General features: G+C 48.2%; 1 protein-coding gene across 1 annotated transcript in view; it reads left to right on the top strand.

The window, feature by feature from the left end:
- The window catches only part of NXN (nucleoredoxin), a 48,529-nt gene that overhangs the window by 1,130 nt on the left and 24,837 nt on the right, over window positions 1-22,562 (top strand). The window lies entirely within an intron of this gene.

The following is a 22,562-nucleotide window of genomic DNA, read 5'->3' as shown; positions in this document are numbered from 1 at the left end:
CGCTGTTGGGTGTCCCCTACCCTGAGCAGCGTCAGTGGTGACATTTCAGCTCGTTCTGCTCGGTGCAGGGTTGGTGTTTGGGTGCTGTGCTGAAGGCTCCGATTTCCCTTGGAAGCCAAAGCGCTGCTGTGTGAGCGCTGGGGTCGGTTTGTTCAGTGAGGAACTTGCTTCGTCCCTCAGAGGAATTGCATCCAAAGCTGCTGTCTTGAGAGCCAAAAGCTCTCAGTGCAGGGGCACGGGAGGGTTGTGGTTCCAATTAGAAGCTGGCAGTTTCCCTGCAGAACGTTGCAGATTGTTTAGATGGGGGACTTTCTGCCTCCCGTATTTGCTTTGAAGATTCCACTTCAACAGAGTTAAACTGTTGGGATGTAGTTAAAGTGGAAGGTGGCATTAATTTCATATTCTGGTCAGTGCTTCCATCTATTAGATTGCGAGAAAACGTGCAATTAAAAGATTATAGGGTCTTAAATTCTTATTCCAAGAAACCCTGAGTTAAATTCAGGATTATTTTTGTGTGGAGTGTAAAGTAATCGAAGCTTGTGCTGTATATTTTCAAAACTAAGCAGATGTGATGTGGCTTTGGAGGAAGTTTAATCTGCGGATAACAGAGAACCTATTTGTAAGTTATAAGGGCAATTATGTCAGGATATCAGGTTTCTAAACAGGAGATTTATAATCTGTAGCTCAGGCAGCTCCAAGACTCCTCGTATAATGGGCTGATTTTTAAATAGTCGGGCTAACGACCCGGCTGTCTAGAAAAGCACAAACTTTCTATTTTTCAAACATGTGCCAGCAGGAGCCGGGGGTGTGCAGCATATGTTCAGTACCTTGCAGGCTTAATTTGTTTTGAAACAAAAGCATTAAAAAAAAACGCAGGCCGTCTTGTTGAGTTATGGCTCTTTTGCTCTAAAGGCTCTTTTTGAGCTCGGTGTGAGCCAAGCCCTGGAGAATTGTGTAGATTTAGTGGCAAAAAGGCATCGTGTGGATACAGAGCAGGGATGAGAGAGAGGGAGAGATGTGGGAGATTTGGGCAGGGAGCTGAACCTCATCCCTGAGCGCTCGGCCTCAGTGCATTGCCCAGCCTGGAGGCTTGGGAGAACCACTGCGTGTTGGTTTGTTGGAGGCTGTGACAGCGTTGGCTGGAGATGAGTTATTGTCCATGTTGCTGCTGCTCGGAATTATTGAACATCATGGCTCTTACGGTGCTGGTTTCCTGCCTGTCAGACTGCTGAAATATTTATCAGTGCAGGCGTTGCCTATCTCTGGTGCACATTTGTGGCTCTGGGCAGCCTGGCCCTGGTGGTTGGTGACCCTGCACTTAGCAAGGGGTTGAAACTAGATGATCGTTGTGGTCTTTTTCAACCCAGGCCATTCTGTGATACTCTGTGTTGGTTTTTGTTCTTTGTATTTCTCTCTCTTTCCAAGCTCAGGCGCTGGATTGAAGGAGCAGCTTCCTTTTGGGGCTGGCAGTAAAATTCCCACAGTCCTCAGAGGAAAACAGCATCTTGCTCCTATGGTAATTGGAGCAAGCAGTATGGGCTGTCAAAGGAAACAGCCACTCCTCATGGAATTCCTCAGTAACTCAATAATGCCAGGCTGCAGATAGCAAGGGCGGAACAGTCCGCAGAGACCAGCTGAATTGGGGAAACTTCAGCATCTAGCAATTTCTGTTTCCAAACGAGTAATAAAAGAGCAGCAGAAGTCAGCAAACATGTGGACGTGGGGAAAGCCTTTGATTAATGAGGAGGATGGCACCGTGCCTCTGTCTGAGCCACAGACAGCCATGTTAGTGGCTTTTTTCAAGAGCACCGAATGAGATCGGAGGCCTTGGCTCTTCATGCACATCCCTCAATGAAGCAGCTTGTGTTTGGCTTTGGGGACAGATAACGCAGCTGTTGGTAATTGATTTATCTTCTGGTAGTGCCCAGAGTTGCTGAGCAGAGCATGAGAGAGAGATGTCGATCCGTGCCTTTGTTTTTTTGGGGGTTTTGGTTTAGCATCACCCTGTCGTTATCTGCTTGCACAAACAGCTGCTCAAGTTTTGGAGAATTGGTTTAATGATGGCAGTAATTGCTGACTGCTGCCCCAGCTCAGTAATGTCTGCAGCCCCATCTGCCTTCATGTCCTGTCCCAGGATGAGATGGGACAGCAGCCCCACCACCTCCTGGGACCATCTCCAGGGTCTCCTGTCACCTGTGTTGGGTGAATTTAGGAGCTTGCGGGATGTTTATGGCACAGAGCCTTCTGCAGGAGCATGCCATGGGTATCAGCAAAAGGAAAGAGTGGTGCTGCAGTGGCACAGCTGCCCAGGGAGCTGGAGGATTCCAGAGCGTGATTCTGTCCCCCCAGCTGTGTGTCCTCTTAGTGGTCTTTGCTACAGAAGTGCCCTGTTTTGGTGTCAGCTTTGTGCTGTCCCACATCCCTGCGTTTGGCAGCATGGCAGAAGGGTCAGTAGAGTGGAGGAGAAATAGTGCTGCTGGGTCTGCACTGATATCCTGAGCTGGAAGAAACTGCCAAGGGACCATCAGAGATCGTCACTGGGAGAGAAGCACTGCATTTTTTGCTGCTGTTATTTTGCCCTTGCTTTTGTTTTTACTCGTTACTTATTTGGCGCAGTCATCTCTCTCTTTTTAATCCTGCTTTTCCTAATTGCACTGTCTTGGTGCAGCCATTCTGAGCACAGCAGTGTCTGTTCTGTGCTCTGCCTCCCAATCTCTGTTTTCTTTCTACTGTATTTCTGTGTCTGCTTGAATGTTGCCCATATGCGTCCTGGCAAGGCAGAACTGCTTCCAGTGGGGCTGAAAAAGTTCTTTTCTGCTTTTAAATAAATGCAAAGCACATTTATTACATTTCTGTGATTGCTCTGTGAAGTCTCTGAAAACAATTCGAAGCTCTTTCTGCTCGTGCTGGTAAATATGTTTTGCTTGGTTTTCCTTTATCCTAAGGCTGGATTTGTGTATGCTGGTCTGCGTGTTATCTCCCACCCTAATACAAAATGTGAGTTCTGTGACAGAGAGGCGTGTAGTCTGTCTCTGTATGAGAGAAAAGCCTCTTTGTTTTGCCCTCAGGAGGTGGAAGGAGCTGACTCTTCCTTTTGGATGCTATTTTAGTGTCTAGTCAAATGCAATGGGTGAACCTGACTGGACAGGCTTGGGAGAGCCTGCATTGTGAGTGCATCTCCATCTCTGCAGGTAGAAGGTTGGTCGTGAGATGGAGGCTAAAATGTGACCACGTCTCATGAAGTCTTTTACAACAAATATTCATTTCTCATTATTAGTAGATTTTTTAGCGTTTTCTGTCCTTTGTCCCCAAGAAAAAAGCTCTGTCTTTCTGCTTAAGAACACCTCCAGCTCTGCTAATGAGACTGCACTGAGAATGATCTGGGATGCATTGCAGCACCAACTGGGCTGCAGTTATTGAGGTGAAGATGCCATTAAATTACACTGTCTGCTTGTTTTCTGGGGAGGTGGGGAGACTCCAACCTTTGCATACAGCTTAAGATGTACCCTGGTTTTCAGGGACTTTCCTCTTTGCAGTCACCATCTGCTGAGGCCTGGGAGGCAAAGTGGTCAGCACAGATGTGGGATTTGTCTGACAGAAGATTTGGTAAATCACTTGAAGCAGCTTTTGAGTTTCATCATATAAAACTATCCAGTTAATAACTTTCAGCTGTATCCCTGACTTTGTGTTTTCGGGGTGGGAATGTGTGTGAAATTGTTGGCTCGCAGAGACATGGATTTGAAAAATATGGACTTTTCATGACATCAGGCTATTGAGTAAGAAGCAAGGCATTAACAGCACCAACTGATGGCTTTGTTTGCTTTGAAACTCACTGGTTCTGCAGCACGGGGATGGGAGATCTGTGGGAGCAGCAGTGAGGAGCCCGTGTGCTGTTTTTCATTGTGGCATCTTAATCCAGATGTTGAAAATGAAAGATGTTTAAAAATGCAAGCCTGACAGTTTTGTTTGTTGCTTTCGGGTTGCAGAGGCAGCTTTACTCTTTAAACTAATCAGCCCAATTCCAACAGTGCATTTTTTTGGAAGCTGAACTGCTTTCCAGGACAAGGTACAGAATTAAGATCAATTCTGAGAAGTACAGCAGTGAACTTTTAAATATGACTCAGGAATGGCGATTCAGTGTTTCCACATGGTGAGGACAGCACCAAAGCCAAAACATTCTCTAATTCTCGTTGATGACGCTTTTGCAAATTAATTCTAAGCATGTTTCAGACAGCTTTGCAGCTTTGCACTGACCCTCTGTGCAGCTCACAGTTGTGCAAAGCCCCTGGTCTTTCAGCAGAATCCCAGCCAGCGTTCACAGGCTGTGGATAAAATCCAGGCCCTACAATACCACTGCTGACGTCCTTGGAGGTTGGGTTTTGCATCCAAAACGTGGCTCAGTGAGCACTTGCTCAGGGGAAAATCCGTGTTGTGCATGTCTTGCTGATGTGTCATCTGCTGTGCTGTTCATTGCATCCTTCAGTTGATAAGAGCAGATAGTCGAGGTGCTGCTCTGATGCCTTTGGCATCATTCCCCAGACCTCAGGGGTCTCTGGATAAGGCCCACGCTCTGCTCAGTTCCTCCCAGCTCTGCTGGCTTGCAGCTGGGTCTCGTGCTGGCATTTCCTTTGGGTTGTGACCCATCCCCACTGCCCCGGGCTTTTCAAGCAGCTTGATAACATTTAGGTTGGAAATGCTCATTTTTCAATACTGAAAACGCTCCCTTTTGTACCATCACCTGTAGTTTTCTGTAGGTACTTCCTAGTGCTAGAGAAGGTCTGTGTGAAATGTTCATTGTTAGCAGATAAAAGTTTTGAGAGTGTCGAGGGATTTGGGGAGTTTTTTGATCCTTTCTCACGGACATATTTGTCATGTTTCAAAGCAGCTCATGGTGAGGTTAGCTCATGCTGGCCAGGATAAGGTTTCACTTCTGTGTTTTACATTCTTGCCTTTTCAGCAACGTTCCCAGCATAGAAGTTGGGGTATGGTTTTAATCTAAGCATAGTCAAAAGATACTGCACTTCACAGCAAGCAGGCCAGCCCTGCTGCCCAGCAAAGCAGATGGAACAAAGCCATCATCTGCTCTGCGTTGTGCTGGCAGATGGAGGGGTGCAGGTGAAGTGGGGTGCTGCTGGGGCTGCCCAGCTGAGCCCAGGAGAGCAATTTTGGGCAACCTCTGCATGCTGAGAAGCTGCTGGCTGTGCTGGTCTGTGTGAGTTGCTTCCTCCTCCTTTTTCTCCTTCCGCTCCTATTTTTATCGGGGAAACAAGTTCCAAGCAAAATATTCCAAAGTGATACTTAATTACTCTTTAAAATGCAACTATTTGTCTTATCAGCCATGTGGATTTCTGTTTGCTGCTTTGATTTGACAGTGAGTAGTTTGTCATTTTTAAAAAGCTTACACACTCCAGGAATCTGTGATTTTTATGCTTTTGAAAGGAGAGATGTTGAATTAACTGCTGCTTTGAACTATTCACGGATAATTTCAGGCCCCCTGCTTTCAGCAACTAACAAGCTGACTCCTGAGCTTTCAGGCTGGGTTGAATACTGAATAATCATGACTTTGTAGCTGTATGTGTTCTTTAAACCAGTTCCATAACACATCACAGCGTAGTACGCCGTGCTTGAGATGCTCTCCAGACAGATTACTTTGTGCTAATGCCATCTCCATGCACGAACAATTAGGGAAGAGTAACGCAAACGTGGTGAGGGTGTTTGGATTCCTTGTGACTTGTGCTTTGTATACATTGATTTCCTTTAGTTTCCTTCCCCCCGGCCCTTTCTGTTCTTCATGCCTTCACTCTCTGCGTTGGGTTTTATTTTAGCTTTCAGCAGGGGACATCTGATTTGTTTGAATTCCAGCCATGCCATGCAGCCCTGCTATGGGATGCGCTTTCAGAGCCATTTCTGAGATGAGCAGCTGCAGTTGTAGGCACTTGAGGGACCTGGTCCATGGCTGCAGAAAGCAAATCTGTGCTGCTGGGACCATTAAACCCCTCCACCTCGGTGAGTCTGTATTTCAAGTAGGCAACACGGGCAAAAGGCATGGGGAGATTAACAGCCCAGAGAAGTCATACAGGAAATCCATTCCAAAGGAGGGCATTTAATCTGGATGCATTCCAGACCTGTGCCTTCAGCCCAGCCTTGGTTCTTTGGTTCTTGGTTCTTGGTCCCCTTCCCTTGGTTCCTTTTCAGGGGAGCTGGGGGCTTTGTCCCATTGGGCTGCAGCAATGTTGGGAATGAGATGAGGAGTTGATGAATAAGCAAAAAGGCCAGTAGAGCAGCTCTCTTTCCCACTAGAGAATTTAAACAAGTATCCAGATTAAAGCATGAGCATCCTGTGCATATGTTCTGCTGTGTGGCAGCTCAGCACATCATCATCTTAAGTTTTCTGAAGAAAATGCAGTGTCTTGTTGTTTGGGTTTAGAGTACACAGAATTAATGGAAGGGTGGAACTAAACAGATGCAGTTTTCAGCGTATTCTCACGCCTGACTTTCAACACCATGAACAATTGAAATCAACAATTAATATGTAAAGAATTTGTGGTCTTTATTTAGTTTGACTGCCTGCCTGCTGCTGTTGCGTCAGGGCATTGCATGTTGCAATATGATCAGCCCCCTGCCCGGAGCACAGCAAGCCCTTCTGCTCTCAAAACAAAGACGAGAGAGCTCTGAGGATGTTCCTGCTCCCTGTGCTACCATGGTGAGAACTTGGTCTGTGGAGTGAAATCCCAAGGGCTGCACTTCAGGTGAGCTGTGCCAGGCCCCAGGAGCGTGAGTGTGGGAGCCCCTGCACTGCAAAAGCAAACTCAAGGCACAGCAAATCTTGCAGTGCTTGCTCGAAGCCCACGGAGTCCTTGGAAGGAGGAATGCAGCAGGGTGAGCAGAGCCAGAGACCTCCTTGCTGCCTGGGGCAAGGGCAGAGACGAGTTTCCCAGGCAGAGAAGTGCAGCAGGAGGGCAGTTTATGAGGCTGTGCTTTGTGATTTCCACCCTTGCAGGGCTGGAGCTTGTGCTGCCCAACCAAGAGGAGGGAGTTTGGAGTCCTCTGGAAGCATTTTGTCCATCTTTACGACTGCGGCTAAATGAAATTTGAGTTTAAAATATGTTAATGGAGGAACGGTGCAAAGGTCCCCAGTTAAAATCAGTTTGCCAAAGTTACCAGCTTTTTGTTTTGTGGCTGAGGTATTAAAAAGAACTGGCTAGTGGCATCCAGGGATGCCCAGGTGTGCTGGCTGGGGGCAGCTCAGTGACCCCATAGGCTGCTGAGAAAGGAGCCTTGTTTTATGTCTCAGTGCAAGGATTCAGGAATCTGGGTGAGAATTAGGTAATATTTGCAGAGGAGAGTAAAGTACAACTGGAACTAATTGCAACTGTGTGAGTGAGCTGCTGAGAGAAATTCTACTTCTGCCATGTTCCCAAGAGACTTCCAGTGGAGAGATGAAGTCATAGCCATTACTTCACGAGCATTAACTCAGGATGCTGACAAATGAGCGCTGGTGATTAGTGCCTGACCAGTCAGGGAGAATGTTGCCCCTGGCTTTTCCCCCTGCCTCTGCTTGGAGGCTGCTGCCCTCGGCGCAGGGCTGGCAGAAGCAAGTGCTGACGGCCATGGTGCGCTAATTGCCAGCTCAGCGTATTCTTCTGAGCTGTCGGTGCTTTGGCAGGCATGCCAGCTCTCAACCGGGCAGCTCCAGAGCCAAGTCACAGTAGCTTCCAGAAATTGTACAAGGCAGATGGAGCCTTGGATGGACGGGTGGGCAGGCAGGCAGGCATGAGCAGCTCTCCTTGTAATCGCCCGAGTGCGACTTGCCAGGACGTCTCCTTCAACACCAGAGCCTGTGCCCTGTGCAGGGGGTGTTAATTGTACCCCATGGTCTGAGCCCTGCTTCCAGAGCAAACAAATGGGTTCAGGATCTCAGCCCTGCAACTTGCAGCATCGCTACGAGAGTCCCTTTTGGAAAAAGTGTGAAATTTATGGTAATATGTGCTGAGGATCTTATGGCAGGTCTGAGCTGCTAAGTCCTCTAAACCTGAGCCCACGGCTTCATTGACAGGGCCTCTCACTTTGCTCCGCTCCAAGCTTATGGTTTCACTGCTCCAATATTTTTCCATACATGGAAGCATTCCTGCCCCAGCCTGGGCTAATCCTGACATGCCACTGTATCTGGATGTTAGCTCATTTCTTGCAGCTGACACTGTACAAAGGCTGATCTCTGAACTGGCTTTTGTTTAAATAGATTTAAGTCAACCAGCAGAAGTCTCACCCCATAGGTAAGCAGGAAAAAAAAGAAAGCGTGGTTATCTGCTTTACCTACCTTGCAGGGCTGCTGGGTGGATGAACTGGTCCACGGTAACGCTGCGCTGTGGAAATGCATGGTATGTAAATGCAAAAGAGAACGTGGCTTGTTTTACCTGGATCTGTTTTGGTTTCCTGGCACAAGCCCCCCAGTTTTACTGCAGCAGCTTTGCTTGCCTCTTCTCTGCTCTGAGCCCATTCCCCACTGGGGCCATCCCCTGTCCCCACCAGGAGATGTGGAGGCAGAAGAACAGAATCCAAAGGTTCGCCCCCCACCCTCTGTGGTGGTTCAGAAGGACTATTCTGACTCTTCCAAAGTGTCAGTCTGATGGTCTGAGCTGTGGAACAACCTAAACCATCTCTGCTTGGTTGTTTCAGCCCTAGAGAAGTGCACCAGGAGGAGTTTGTGGGCATGGCTTCTCCTTTACCTCAGTGTGCACAGTGTGGCTGGATGATGTGTGGGACGAACACTCCTGTGTTCGTGCAGGAAGGGGCTGTGGGACTGTTCTTGATATTGAATTATTATTTTTTTTCTTCATCAGGTTTTTCTGGATACTGCTCTGGTGCTCTTAGAGCAAATTGAAGGGCACCAGGCTGCAAATCCTGCCATACAAGTAATGGGTGCATAGCTTACAGGAGTGCACTTCTTTTATCAACTGATAGCTACTGTTTAACAGGGCAAGGAGCTAGGCTGATTTCACTCTAAGCTGATGACTGTACGAGCTTATTTTTAAGGGTGCTCCCTCTTTAATTCTGGTTTGTGGCTGTAGGGCAGAGATTGCATTGCTGCCACATTACAAGCTGCTTATAACTACCTCTTGCCTGTAATCTTTGTGCTCTGGGAGCTCTCTTGGTGCCAGGGGCTTTTCCAATGCTTCTGTGGCTTCTCCACTGCATGCAATGTGAGCCTGGCCAGCGCTGCCTGCTGCCCCCCGCTGCTGCGCTGCACGCTCCCCAAATCGCTTCGTTCCAGGGTTAGAAAAGACCCCTTTTTGTGTCCTAAGCACTGGATTTCACAGATACATAAGGGGAGAGGCCTTAATGCCTTGTGCTTGATCGGCTAATCGGAAAGCATGGGAAGTTTTTCATAGGAAGATTTGCCGCCTGGCTTTGCGGTGCAGGTTAGCACAAGCATGTTTTATTCCTGTAATGCAGCGGAGCAGCTGGATGCCTCCCACCATTGCTGCTGTTTATTTCTTTGATTTTGGTGGAGACACGCAGAAATAAATGAAATGAGGTGGGGGGTTCCTGAGAGCAATGCAGATGGCTGAAATGAAGGGCAGAGATTACTTAAGTGGTAATGTATGGCGTATTTCGGATTCCTTAAAGGAATGGAAGAAGCCGTGTGCTGCTGACCAGCAGCTTTCCTTGCGCTGATCCTCAGAGCTTTGCAGGCCACCTCTCTTGCAGTGCTTTCTTGACTCTCACGCTTCCTGGCTGCAGGTTTAATTATTTGATGTGACAGGAGCACGCAGGACCCCATTTCACACAAGGAGCCTGCACACAGCAGCCTGCTCCCAGGACAGGTTTTTGCCTAGAGAGGCAGTTTCCAAGCCAGTTAATTGCCAGGTTGTGAAGCGGAAGGGGATGGGGCTGTCCCTGCCTTTCCCTGCAGGCCAATTCCTGCCGGCTGCGTGGTGACAGTGGCTCTGGAAGAGCCTTGTCCCAGTGCCAGGGCAGGCTGGGGAGAGATTTTGCCCAGGGGACAGGCAGCAGCAGGAGGAGGGTGGCAGCGATGCCTTGGCTGGGGTGTCAGCCTGATTCTGAACTGCAGGAAGGTTCCAGATTTTAGTCTAAGAACTGAATGCCCCATGAGCAGCGTGTGCTGTGTGTTGCTGTTTGGCTTTGGCTGTCCGACACTGTTCTGGGCCCCATCCAACATCTTCTTTTTGATGTTTGTGTCTGTGAGGTTTACTGCAGCCTTCACAGCTGAAACAGCGAAGTCTCTGGTGTAAAAACTTTGCTAGGATAAAACTTGATAGGGTGAGAAGCCATCGAATGGCACCTCCATCTGTGGCCTTCCTGCTAATTACTGAATTAACACCCCCAGGCATTTTTGTTACCTTTTCTTCTTGCTGGTTAAAACTGGAGATCTGATTTAGAGCTCTGGGATACGTTTGGGGGAAATAAGTGCCATAAAAACTGCTTACCTATGAGAGATGTATGGCTGATGGCACAAAACCACGTTACAACAAGAAGCAAGGGGACTTCATAGCTGCTGTCTGGGCAAATGCATCCCGAGCTGCATGTGGCCATTGGGTCCTGGAGTGGAGATTGTCTGCAGCCAGTCCTGCAGCAAGCCACAGACCCCTGGGGTGGGCACCCACCGTGTCACTGAGTGACATGGAGCGAAGAGCAGAGCCCAGTGTGAGGCAGCCATGCTGCTGTTTGCAGAGGATGCCATGGGTAAAGATCAGGAGTTTTTAGGTTTTCTTTGCCAGGATGTAGCAGTGCTCATTACCAGGCCTTAATAGTGAAGAATCTAAAAATGTGATTCATCCATGAAGTATGTGATGGTAGAGTTGGGAAAATGTGTGCATGTGTTGGATGCTTCCTCTTAGGCGGTTGAGAAACCCTTGAGTGTAGCATTTGTTGTTTTACTAAGTTGGGATTGGAATACTGAATGCTCAGAACATGCTAGCTCATGTCTGCTGTAGGAAGAGCTCAATTGCTCAATAGAAATGGCTTTTCATCCGGCCGCATTAAAGAGAAAATCAGCTCAAATCTATTGAGAAGATTATTGATATGTTTTTTTGTCATCTGCTCAGATTGCTGTTAGGAACCGTGGGAATGGCCTTGCAGGTACAGCTTGTGGTGAGGGAAGTCCTGCGTGAGAGACAGCAAGGCAGTTCTGTGCTGATGCTCACGCCTCTGGTATTTAGCCTGGTCTTTTGCTTTTTAATTATTACAGCAATTAGTGCAGTTACAGAGTGTGCCTTGCTGTTGGTGTTCTGCACACTGCTAGCAGTGTTTGCTAGCCATGGGAAGACACCCAGCAGAAGGCCATTTCCACTTGGAAAAGGTACCACCAGTGACTCACTGTCCACATCGTATGTGCTCACAGCCTGGCAGCCCTGGATCCGAGAGGGATGCTGACAACTCGTGATCTGTGCAAGAACATGGAGCTCTGAGAACTGAGCGCTGCCAGAGGGGTGGCAAGAGGCAGCCAGGTGTGGGCTTGGGCAGTCACTTCTCTTGCTGTCCTGTTTGTTTTCTCTTATCATTATCAAAGGTGTTTGCTTTTGTCCGGAGCTTCCAGCAGCACAAAGTGTTGTGCAGGGTGCAGACGCAGCGCTGCACCGTTCCCATTGAGGTCACGTCATGCTGTGCAGAGCTGCCAGACAACTGATTTGGGAATTGTCACTTATTTGCACTTTTCCAGTGCCTTGCTTCTACCTTTGAAAGCTCCTATCAGCAGAGAGATGGGTGTTTATGTGCTAAGCACCAGCTGCAGCACAGAGCTTGTTGTTCAGCACATCCTGCACTTACAGCTCTTGTGCGAGTGAATGATTGTGCTCCAGCCTTCCCTGTTAAAAGCCATTGAAGGGCACAGCAGGTTCTTTCACCTTGCTGAACTGAACGTTACTAAAGAAAATAAGTTTAATCAAGTCCAGACCTTTTTGCTGGAGTTGCTGTGCTCTTCCCACTGCGCCGTGCCGTCCCAGGCAGCGCTCCCCTGTTGTGCCAGTCGAGCCCTGCCTGTTTGTGGGGCTCAGAGCCCTCGGAAGAAAGGAGCAAAGCCCCGGTGGTCTGGCTTCCAACCCCCTGTCCCCCTGCCTGTCCAGGACCAGGCTGGCATACCCCAGCCGAGCTTTGTTTTTGTTCAGGTATGAGCTCTTTTCTGTTCTGTTTACGCTCCACTTACCTAAAGAGCTTGGAGCCAGATGGTTTTCCTGTGGAGGATATAATTTCATTGGAGAGAAGCGGGGGTTTGTAAAACAATCCGTGGAATTAGTGGCACCTCAGCTCCTGCAGGGTCTCCCTGCCCCCTTTCTGGAATCTTATTTCTGTTCTTTGAAAGCTGAAATTTCCATTGCTGTTGATGCCCTGCCAGGCACTCTAGCAGGGTTACTTTCCCTTGGATGCAGTTCAAGAAACCATTGTTCCTTTTCTTTATCATTTGTCATCAAAGCGAGAGGAGCTTTCCCTGCACTTCCCTGCTGCCTCCAAGCACTGGGGAGAGCAGACGGCGTGTCCGCTCCTCAGACCTCTGACCAGAAACACCCATTTGAAAAGGTTTCGGTGACAAAGGAGTCAAAGCCTTCATATCCTCAAGAAAATATACTTCAGTAATTTAAAAAATACGATACTGGATCTGCTCAGGGTATTGGCAGAGGTCTTGCTGAAAGCCCTCCTCCACAGATGTGAGGATCTGAAGGTGAAGACTTCATTCAGCACTGGGGTGTGTGTCAGTTTTATTGTATTTCCTTTGGGTTTAGGATTTGGGTGAACCCTTTCATATGATCATAGTGTACAGATTGTAAAAAAAAAAAAAGAGAAGTACATTTAGGAAGGAGAAGAAAGCCTACAGTTTGCTTTTTGCTGCATGTAAGAGTTGGCTACAGGACATGCTGTTTTCTAGCTTTCATCTTGGTAATGTGCATGATTTAAATATGCTGCCCTGGTTGAATGCATCTGCTGGTGTCTGCTTCTTCATGTCCACTTGGGTATCCCTGGCATCTCCAGATGCCATTTGACCTTGGCATAATGAAACAACAGCAGTGGTGTTGGGTGGAGGAAGAGTTTTCCTAGAGAGAATATAAAGGTTCTCTGGGTGCTCTGAGGAAATGTATGAGCGTTACTGACAGGAGAACTGGCTGAGCAAGTTAGCAGTGGGTTTGAGATAATAGCTCTGTGGCTTTTGTCTACCAGAGCCTGAGCAGTATTTGATGTGCAGACATGTTTTCAGACATTTCTCATAGAGAAGGTGTTGGCAGGTCTGTTGTTAACACTCCTGCCTTTAGGCCAAACTATTGAAATTTCAAGTTCAGCTTGAATCTTATTTCAATGGCTTGGAAGGCTGCAATCTGATGGGCCAAAACATCTTGTCCAACTGCAGCCCTTATTAGGAGCTTAATCTGAAGCGTGGCCAAAGCCAAATAAGGGGGAGGGCAGAAAAAGCAGTAGAATGGAACCAGAAATGTGCATCCAATTTACAGTATTCCTCTGCAGCCTTAATTCAGCCCCCTGCATGCGTTACAATTCAGTTTCTAATTATGAGATCCCGTCCTGCTTTTTCCATGGCACCCCTGCCCTTGCTGCTCACGCAGGGTTGACAGAGCTTGGGAAAGGAAATGGAAGCAACCCAGAAGGGGATGCGACCGTGTGCGTGGGACCTCTGCCCTGGATGGTGCAGCATTTGGGGTGAGTTGTGGGAAGCAAGGAGGGATAAAGCCATGGTAAAGGAGCCTGGAGCCCTGCTGAGCTTCTGCCGCAGGGTTTGTGTGCAGTGTGGGGCTCTTCAGGCACAATCAATGCCTTTATTTCATGGGTCCCAATCCCAGGGCTGCTTTAGGAGTGCTGCGTGCTCCTGTTGCAGATGATCTCATGGGAAGCCCTGCGTCAGACATTTAAGGCACTGCTCACTGCTGTTTATTTTTTAAAAAGTGAGCTGGAGGCTGCTTCTGGAACTGCGTCTGTGCCTCTTTTCTTCAGCTATAAAACAGAGGTGTTATGAATGTAGCTCTCTAGGTTTTACTGAAAATAAATGTACAGTCCTTTGAGAAGTATCCCAGCTCTGCTGTAGCAAAATGCCTTCATTTTTGCCTCGGAGCAGCGCATGGAAAACCTGAAGTGAAGGGAGCTGAGCACCACGCAGTGAACGACTGGAAGCAGCTTTTGTTTTCTCAAAGCGAATGTGAGTGGTTCCTCACTTCTGAGCTCAGTACCGACTGCATCAGGACTTCATGCACACGTGGTATTTGTCCATGCTGTAAAGACCATGCACAAGTGGATCAAAGTGAAGCTATAGAGAAAACTTACTTCCAGCGCATCCTGGCTGTTTAGGGCTTGGCAACCTTAATGCAGCCCTACAGATATAATATGGTATAAATTAGAGGGCTGGGTGAGTAAGAAGTTGTGTGTGGAGGGTACAGGCATAGCTGTGGCATACCTTACAGGGAAGCTTGATCCTGAGGGTGGTAATTCATTTGCTTTTCTGACCTGTAGCAGAAAGCAGGATAGTTTGGGACCCTCCAGGAAGGATCCTGTGTGCAGTTGATGCCAGATGTCTGTTTTTGGCTTACCGGCCGTGGCTTTTGTTTCATCTTTAGGCTGGGCCACTGCTGCATGTTGGAGCCTCACTTGCAAAGCAGCTCATGTGTCCATCGAAGTCAGAGGTTGAGGAAGTTATTTTTTCTGTGGTTTTCTGGAACTTCATACTGTCGTCTGTCTCTAAGGAAGATGTGACGCACGATGGCTTTACAACTATGCAGCTCGATGGAGAGGCACGCAGCTGCCTATGCTGTCATAGGGATACTCTGGTGAGAGGCTTGCTAAGCTGAGGGGCAGCCTGTGTTTCTTCTCTTTCAGCCCAATCTCCTTCTCTCATAGCGTGGCTTAGGAGCTGCAAGCGCTGTACAGGAGAAGCAGCACTGGCCATGCTGCTGGTTGAAGGGTGGCTCTCAGCTGTGCTGCTCCAGGGCTATGTGAAGTTCTGGGCTCAGCGCTCTTAAATCAGCAGATGTTGTCAGGCATGCACAGGCAAAACCTTGCTCTCATTCACTAATTACAAAAATTCCTGGCAGAAGCTCGGTGTGAGTCAGCTACAGAAAAATTACTTAGGAAAAAGAAAAGTTGATGGTATGAGGCTGAATTTAGCGCACAAAATGGGAAGTCGGGGCTTTCTGTAAATGCCAGTCAGCCCACCATGCATGTGTGTGGAGGGAGAGGTGATGGGAGAAGCTGGGAGGGGACAGCCTGAGAGTTTGTCCTGCGCCCTGCAGCTGGTGGTGTGCAGGGATGGATGGATGGATGGATGGAATGTCCTTCCCATGGCCACAGAAGAGCTGGTGTTGCCTGATGAACAAGGCAGGCTCTAAACTGCAAGCTTTGGGGTTAAGCAGGAGGCTGTTGCCCGCTTGGGGTTCTGTGTTTGCTTTCAGCTCCTGAACAGCTCACCCAGAGCTCTGCGGGGGCCAGAGGAATCCTCAGACCTTGACAGGTCTTGAATGATCTGCAAACAGTGCAGTGCATTTGCAGCACTGTCTGCTAGAGAAGTTGCTTTTTTTCTTCCCCCCCCTCTGTAGAACTTTGGATTTTATTTTTGTTATGAAAACCACACAACTAATTTCCCTTGGAATCTTTTGCAGGCGTCTGCTCTGAGTGTGTTTTGGCCTCACTGTCCATTGCTGGGTTTGAATCCCAGTCCCAGCGGTGAGAAGTTTTAGAATTAATGCCAGTTGTATTTTTTTTTTAATAGAATCCTAGTGTCCGCCTGTGGGGTTTAAACAAATATCCTTCACTTTGCATTTTTCCTGCAAGTAGACAGGATCCAAAGTACATGCAGCCAACAACAGTGCTTTGGCAAGGATGCAGCATTTCCCCTTTGTCAGAAGTGGCTTTGTGTGTCTTTCTGTAATCTAGCATGCACTGCCCAAGTCCTGCTGCTGTACCTGGCTGCTGCAGTCCCTACAGGATCAAGGGAGGAGGTGTGCAGTCCCCATGGGGGGATGATTGAAGGTTAGCCCTGGGGAGCACAGGGTGGTCCTGGTGGGGTGTGGTGGCTGCAGAAGCATTCAATGGTAGCAGTTGGTGTTTGTGTGGAGGAAGGTGGGGGTATAAAAATGCTCGCATTTGGAGTGGGAGAGGGAAGCAGAATTCCTGCAGGCAGTTTTTTAGCTTCTTGAGGCTTCTGAACCCGAAAAGCCATCTGTATCCTGGAGGAGGCTTGCATTTATTCCTTGGAATCCAGAATTTGCAGAGCATGTGCTGGCTATGCAGAATCTCAGCTTTGCCATAAATCTGTTTTTTGGCAGCGCTTGTCAAAATGCCATATTATCCAGATAGGAATAGATAGGGGATTAAAACAGAATCCTTCCACTATTTATGGACTGCCTTTGGGAATATGCTGTATTATTCTTTTGAATTGAATAAAAGGTAACCACAACAACCTGCTGCACATGCTAAATCTTTTCTGCGACCCTCCTTAGAGCTGTGGAGGGGGGAGGGGGATGCTGTGAGAGATTCCAGCCCGCAGCCCTGCAGCCATGTGCTTGGTTCAGACCTCAGCAATATGCCACCTGCTGAGTGCCTGGGAAGCACGAGGTGAAAAGCCTAATTCAGAGCAGAGTTTGGGACCGGTGCTTGGTTTCTGCACAAACTGGTTTAAATCTCTATTGTAAGTAAGTCTGAGCTTAGAGGAAATTAATTATTTGGTTTTGAGGGAGAGGTGTGTGGTTGGACCAGGTGTGGCTGCTGGCTCCCATAGCCTGTAGGAGCTGACCCCAGAAGTCCCTTCTCCTCCTTGTATTGGAAACCGTAGGTGTAGGAGACCAGTGTTGCACAGCAGATGGCCCTGTGTGGGTTTCTCAGGGTGTTTGCACGATGTGCTGAACCCATAGCAGCCCCTAGGGCAAGCATCTGCCTGCTGCAGGGCAGGTGGGAGCACTGCAGCGGAATGCTGCTGAATGCTGCTTTCCCTTACCAAGCACTTTTTGTTTGTATTCAGGAGCAGCAGGTTTACCCGTGTGGGGAGCACACCTCACTTCCCTCGTGGTCCTTTTACCTGTGCATGCTGAGAGACAGTAAAACCTGGAGTACCCGCTTGGCCAGCGCTCTCTTTCTCCTTCACATGCCTGGTAAATTGGATAATCTGCTTGGCCTTGCCTTTCTGTTTACCTTAGCGTTTGTTATGACAAAGAAGATGGATTTTTCCTGGCTCTTGCATGTACTGTACGTAAACCAACAAGATGCAGTACATGGGTCAGCATGCAGTCTGCTGCCAGCAGGGAACTGGGGCGCTCGGTGCTGCGCAGTGCTGTCAGTGTTTACTCACTGCCTTGTGCCTGTGGTTTGCATTACACCTCCGCAGCTCGGCTCCTCCAATTCCCCAGCCACTCACTAGCACACACAGGGCTGTTCCAGACAGTTTTTTCCATGGAAATAGAGGAATCTAGGAGAAGAGTTACAACTAAACCTTCAGTGTCCGCCAAACCCCTTAGACCTGGTGAATTCTTGGAAGTGAGAAGGAATTTGTCTTTATCTTCAGCTGTGTTCATTCTCCACTTTTAGTCCAATCAAATTGGCCTTGAATCTCAGGACAGTTTTTGCACAGATTTTCCTCGTTGTCTTCTTGAATCCCGAGTTTCTCAGCTCTTAAAACCCATCTAGGGAATTCCTTTTCTTTTTCCCATTCCTCTTCATTATTGGTGGCAGTTGTAATTTATCGGCGCTAGCTTGTCAATAGAAGGTTGGAATAAAAGGCTTTGTGGTGTGCTGCTCAGCTGGCTGTATAAACATGAAAGCACTGGGTTTTTAACCAGCTGGATCACATGGCTTTTCCCTGCAAAGCTTTTGCCAAAACACTTTGCTAGATAAAAGGGCTGCTGAGAAAGACCAGGTCACTAACAGATTGTCTGCAAAGGAGGATAACATTGATCTTTGTTTTAGTTTTACTTTTGTTTCTTGTAACTTTTCAGTAAGAGCAGGGACTGAGTATGAATCATTTTTATCTCTTGGTCGGAAATGAAGCTGGACAGGGCGCTGGGCTGCCTGGCAGGAGCCGCTAAAGGGGGAGCCCAGCTGCATCCCTGCCTCCTCAGACCCTGGTGTCCTCCTGGCAGCCTTTTCCCAGCTGTGGGGCAGCAGGGCACAGGGGGATGGAGGCTCACCCAGCCTTGAGCTGCTCCCTATTTGAGTTTTGGGGTAGGTCAGGCAGAGCAGGATACACCGGTGCTGTGCTCCTCTAAAACGGGGTTCTCTCAGACAGCCAGAGACAATTTATGCCTGGCCCTGTGCTTACTGCAGTGAAAATGAGGCAAGTCTTGTTTCCTCGATGTTTAAATTGTGATGGCAGTGCATTGCAGGAGGGCACAGCAGAAACTGATGTTCCCAAGCCTTTCTTCCAGGCGTGTACCCTCTCAGGCTGAAATAACACAACCATTTCTATTGCAAACCATGCCACCAGCAAAGCTAAATCTTTCGTGCCTCTTCAGCATTTACCAGGGAGAGAGAAGTTTGCACAGCTGTTGAGTAGCTGTTAGGAAGAAGTTACAACTCAGCATCTCTTTGATCTGGCTTCTCGCAGCTCTGCCTGTCCCTGCCAATCCCTGTCACAGCCATCTCTTGGTGCCACCAGGCTGCAGGACCAGAGCACAACCTTGCCCAGGAGGTATGCATGGACCTGGATACTGCTGGTGCTGCAGGCTGAACTCCAGTTCTGCTCAATTGCTTTTGATGGGCTGAGCACAGTTGTTGCAGAGCCCTGCCAAAAAAGCACGATGCTGTTTAATAGCAAAGTAGCTCCAGGCCCAAACAAGTTTTGTGCTTCCTGCTTCCCTTCCCCAAACTCCTCTTTAAATATCTGAGCTGGTGACTTATTGCCTTGAGTTTGCTGAGCTCTTTGAACTGAAATAAATGACAGGCTCCGCGGATGAGGCCTTTGATCAGGCGCTCACCTCTCACCTCTTGGGGCAAGGCTTTGAGTCAGGTGTGGGATTAAATGCATGAGGTTTGGTGCCCCCCAGGTCATGTCCTGAGCAGGCTGCAGAAGCTGGCTCAGATCTGGGAAACCTGAGTTTTAGATCCCAGCACCGTTCTGTAGAGTTTGAAGGTAAACAAAGGGCAAAGCAGGCTTTGAGTAAGAGGCAATGCTGTGTTCGTGTTTAGACTTTAGGATTCCAGGGTCTTAATTTGCTCTTTTTTTTTAATGCAAGATTTCACAGACAGGGAAATATTTCTGCATCCTGTGTCGTGATGAAGCACAGAGGGATGGGAGCAGGCTGGCTCTCACCTGCCTCATGTCCATCAGCAGTGCTTATCACTGCTCTGGGTAAGTTGTTCTGCTACTTGTGCAAGCAGGTCCACCCTGTCCTGCCTCCTGGATAAGCCTCTTGTAGATGATTGAGAGATTCCTGGCACCGATCTCTTTGCGTAACGCTCTCTTAATGTTGTTATTTTGTTAATGAGTGTCTGAAGATGCTTTATTGGAAGGCACTGGCTCTGTCGGTGCAGGCTGGGGAAGACGCAGGTCGCTCTTGTTTGGCCCAGCAAGCCTGGGCAGGGATCCTGGGGGAAGTGCCTTTCCCAACCCAGGATGATGCTCAGCACCCAATGCATGGGGCTGCCTGGGGAGGCTGTCATGGCAAGACTTGGACTGAGAAGTATCAGGAGAATTCCCTATAGAAACACATTACTGCTTTTTACTGATGTTGCCTCTGTTGGAATAGCCCCTGGCTGCCTGCCTTTGTAGTGTCCCTGAGAGGATGGAAGTTGCAGAAGCCACATGGCAAAACAGGGCACACTGGGACCTCTTGATGGTGTTTATTTTCTGAAAATCAGAGTTGAAATCAGAGTTTGAGCCTTGGCAGGACAGAGACCTTTCTGACTGTCTCACTGATGGCGGGGTTACCAGTGAGAGTACATAAATCCCAGTGTCAGGTTGTTCCCAAATGCCTGACCTGTACTTCTCTGTTTCGTAGTCCCTGTTGGTTACAGATTGGTGTTTTATGACAATGGGGTCCCAACCCCATTTAATCTTCTGACTGCACTGCTGTGATGATGATGGTTGGCATTAGGGCAGATTTAACAGTGATGCATTCAGAGCACTTTGTCCTCACGGTTCCCAGTAGGACTGCAGAGGGCTGGAGCTCGACCCGAAGCTATACAAGATCTGGGGGTCTCCTGCTGAGCTCCCTCTGCAGCCATGCCAGTGCTTGGAGGTGAAAATTGAGCAGCAGCTGCTGGATAATGAACCCTTGGGTTTGAGAATTTCTTCTTCCTCAAAGGGCCAGTGCAGGGCTATTGCACAATGCAGCTTTGGGCAACTCCAGCAGGATGTGTGCTGGTGTGCATGGCGGGACGACTGTCCTAAACTTCCTGGCCTTTGATGTGCTGTGTGTGTAATGAGCATCTGCCCTCTAAGAGAAAACAGATTGGAGTTATAAATTTGAAAAAAGAGGGAGCAGTTTTGCTTAATCATTTTCACACAGATCCACAGGCATTTCTATGAGAGTGAGCAGCATCTGGTTCAGGAGTTTGGAGTGCTTTGAACTCTCGTGTAGCTTCTGCAGTCTCAGGCAGAGAGTGATGTTCCAGATGCTGTTCCCTGCAATCAGATCAATGACATCCTTATTCAGACTTTTCATTTCTTAAAGAAGGAAAGAAGTAGTTTGCACTAAGGTTATCTGAAGTATCAGGGATCTGCAAGCATTTCTTCCCTCTCTTATTGGGGTAGAGTGCTGCAAATTATTTCCCCATTTACAAGCACCATTTAGGAAGCAGGAAGAAGTAAGCTGCCTCTCTTTATGGGTTCCTGTTCCCTTCAGGTTCTTGTCACTGCAAGAAATACAGAAATTTTTGAATTTAACTCAAAGATTTCATTTCAGGGAGGAAAGGTGTAATGCAGCAGTGCCCCTCCGTGCAGCTTGCCAAGCAGGCTGTACTTGTGTGCAGACATCTGTGTGTGTGGGAAAATCACTGAGAGGCAGGGAAAGTGCAGGAAGGCTTTTGGGATTTAAGTCCATGAACAGCCTTTGTGGTCAGCTGCTGGTGCAGGGACGCAGCTGCCAAGGCTGCTCTGTGCCACTTTGCCAATGGGATTTGCCAGAGGCAGGTTGACTGTATCCCTGCTTCCCATCTGTAGCAGTGCTGCCAGCCTTGTGGTGTCCAGTGCATTATTTCTCAGATGGAGACGTCCTCAGGGTCACCAAGTCCCCAGATTTGGATGTAGCTCCCCTGGCATCTCTATAGTGGATCTGTAAGGGTTTCCATCACCCCCTGGATCTGCTCTTTCATCTCCTGCCTTGGCTGAGAAGTGTCTGAGTGGCTGAGATCACAGCTGCAGGACTTTCCTTGGGATGTCCTGGAGGGAAGGTTTCTGATTTTCCGCCTGTAAAAGCCATTGGGCAAGAGAAGGACCCACACCTTGTCCCTCACAGAATTGGTGCTTGCACAAGGTCTGATTGCTGCACAAGATACAGACAGAACAAAATTCCACAAAATAAGCCAAAGATTTTGTTCTCATTAGTGTAAAATCATAAAATCTGATGTTTCCGATGTCGCTAGAGAGAGAAGGAGAATTAACTCCTGGAGAATGTAACCAGAGGATACTTAAAAGGCAAATTGCTCACATACTTTCTTTAAAATTTGCATGAGTGTAGTAAAAGGTCATCGTAAGTGCTGAATCTGCTCCTCAGATCCTCGCCTGCTGGCGGCTGATTGCAAGAGCCTGTTGCTAAGTGTTCCTGGAAACGGAATAAAGATGAAGCAAGATAATTGAACAAGAAGGAGGGAGAGGGGAAAAAGCTTGGAGCTAATAGTCAAACTGCGGAGCTGCCAAATGAGATGAATATGTCAAAGTTTGACTCTGTGGCTGCATCTAATCAGCTCTGACCAAGGGCTGGATGGGAATGCCCAGCCTGGAACTTCATGGCAGAGCCCTGGTAGGAGCTGCTCGGATGCCAGCAGCAGATTTGCTGCATTTTCCAAAGCTCCTCCAACTCCAAGCACGCTGCTTTCTAACGTTTAGTTTAGAGCAGAGGACGAGAAAGCAAAACACGCTGTGAAGATGGTTTGTGTTATTTCTGTGTATAAATATGCTGTTCCTGCGGTGTGCATTTTGTTAACCTGGGATCTTTATCTGGACAATCAGTAATCGCAAAAACCAACAGAAGAAAGCAAAAATACAAACAAATCCGGAGCTTGGCTGAGCAGACAGCTGCAGCTCCAGGTGACCTCGGAGGGGTTTTTCCTGCTGCTTTTGCAGCAGGCTGCCTTTTGCTATGTGAAGTGTGGGTCAGGCTCCTGGAAAAGCACACCCTCCAGGGAGTGCCCAGTTTGTCCCAAGGCTTCAGCTTGTCTCATGTCAGTGGTTTGCATTTTCTGAGTCAAACCCTTGTGCAGCTCCTGTTTGTTGCCGAAAAGACAAGGAAGCAAAACTTCCTTTAGCTGCGATTATTTCTCCCGTTGAAGCTTTTGTGAAAGTGCAAAACTTTCTCTTTCGCTGTCTCTATGGATCGATTTCCTGGAAATAGTTTTAGTAACTGTTTCTGGAGTGATTTTTATCATCCCAAAGCATTTTACAACCTCTGAATTTAGTAACAGCT

This window comes from Lagopus muta, chromosome 20 (genome assembly GCF_023343835.1).
Source record: "Lagopus muta isolate bLagMut1 chromosome 20, bLagMut1 primary, whole genome shotgun sequence".
NCBI lineage: Eukaryota > Metazoa > Chordata > Aves > Galliformes > Phasianidae > Lagopus > Lagopus muta.
The sequence above is the reverse complement of the archived record's forward strand: the minus strand, read 5'-3'. Positions and strand labels throughout refer to the sequence as shown.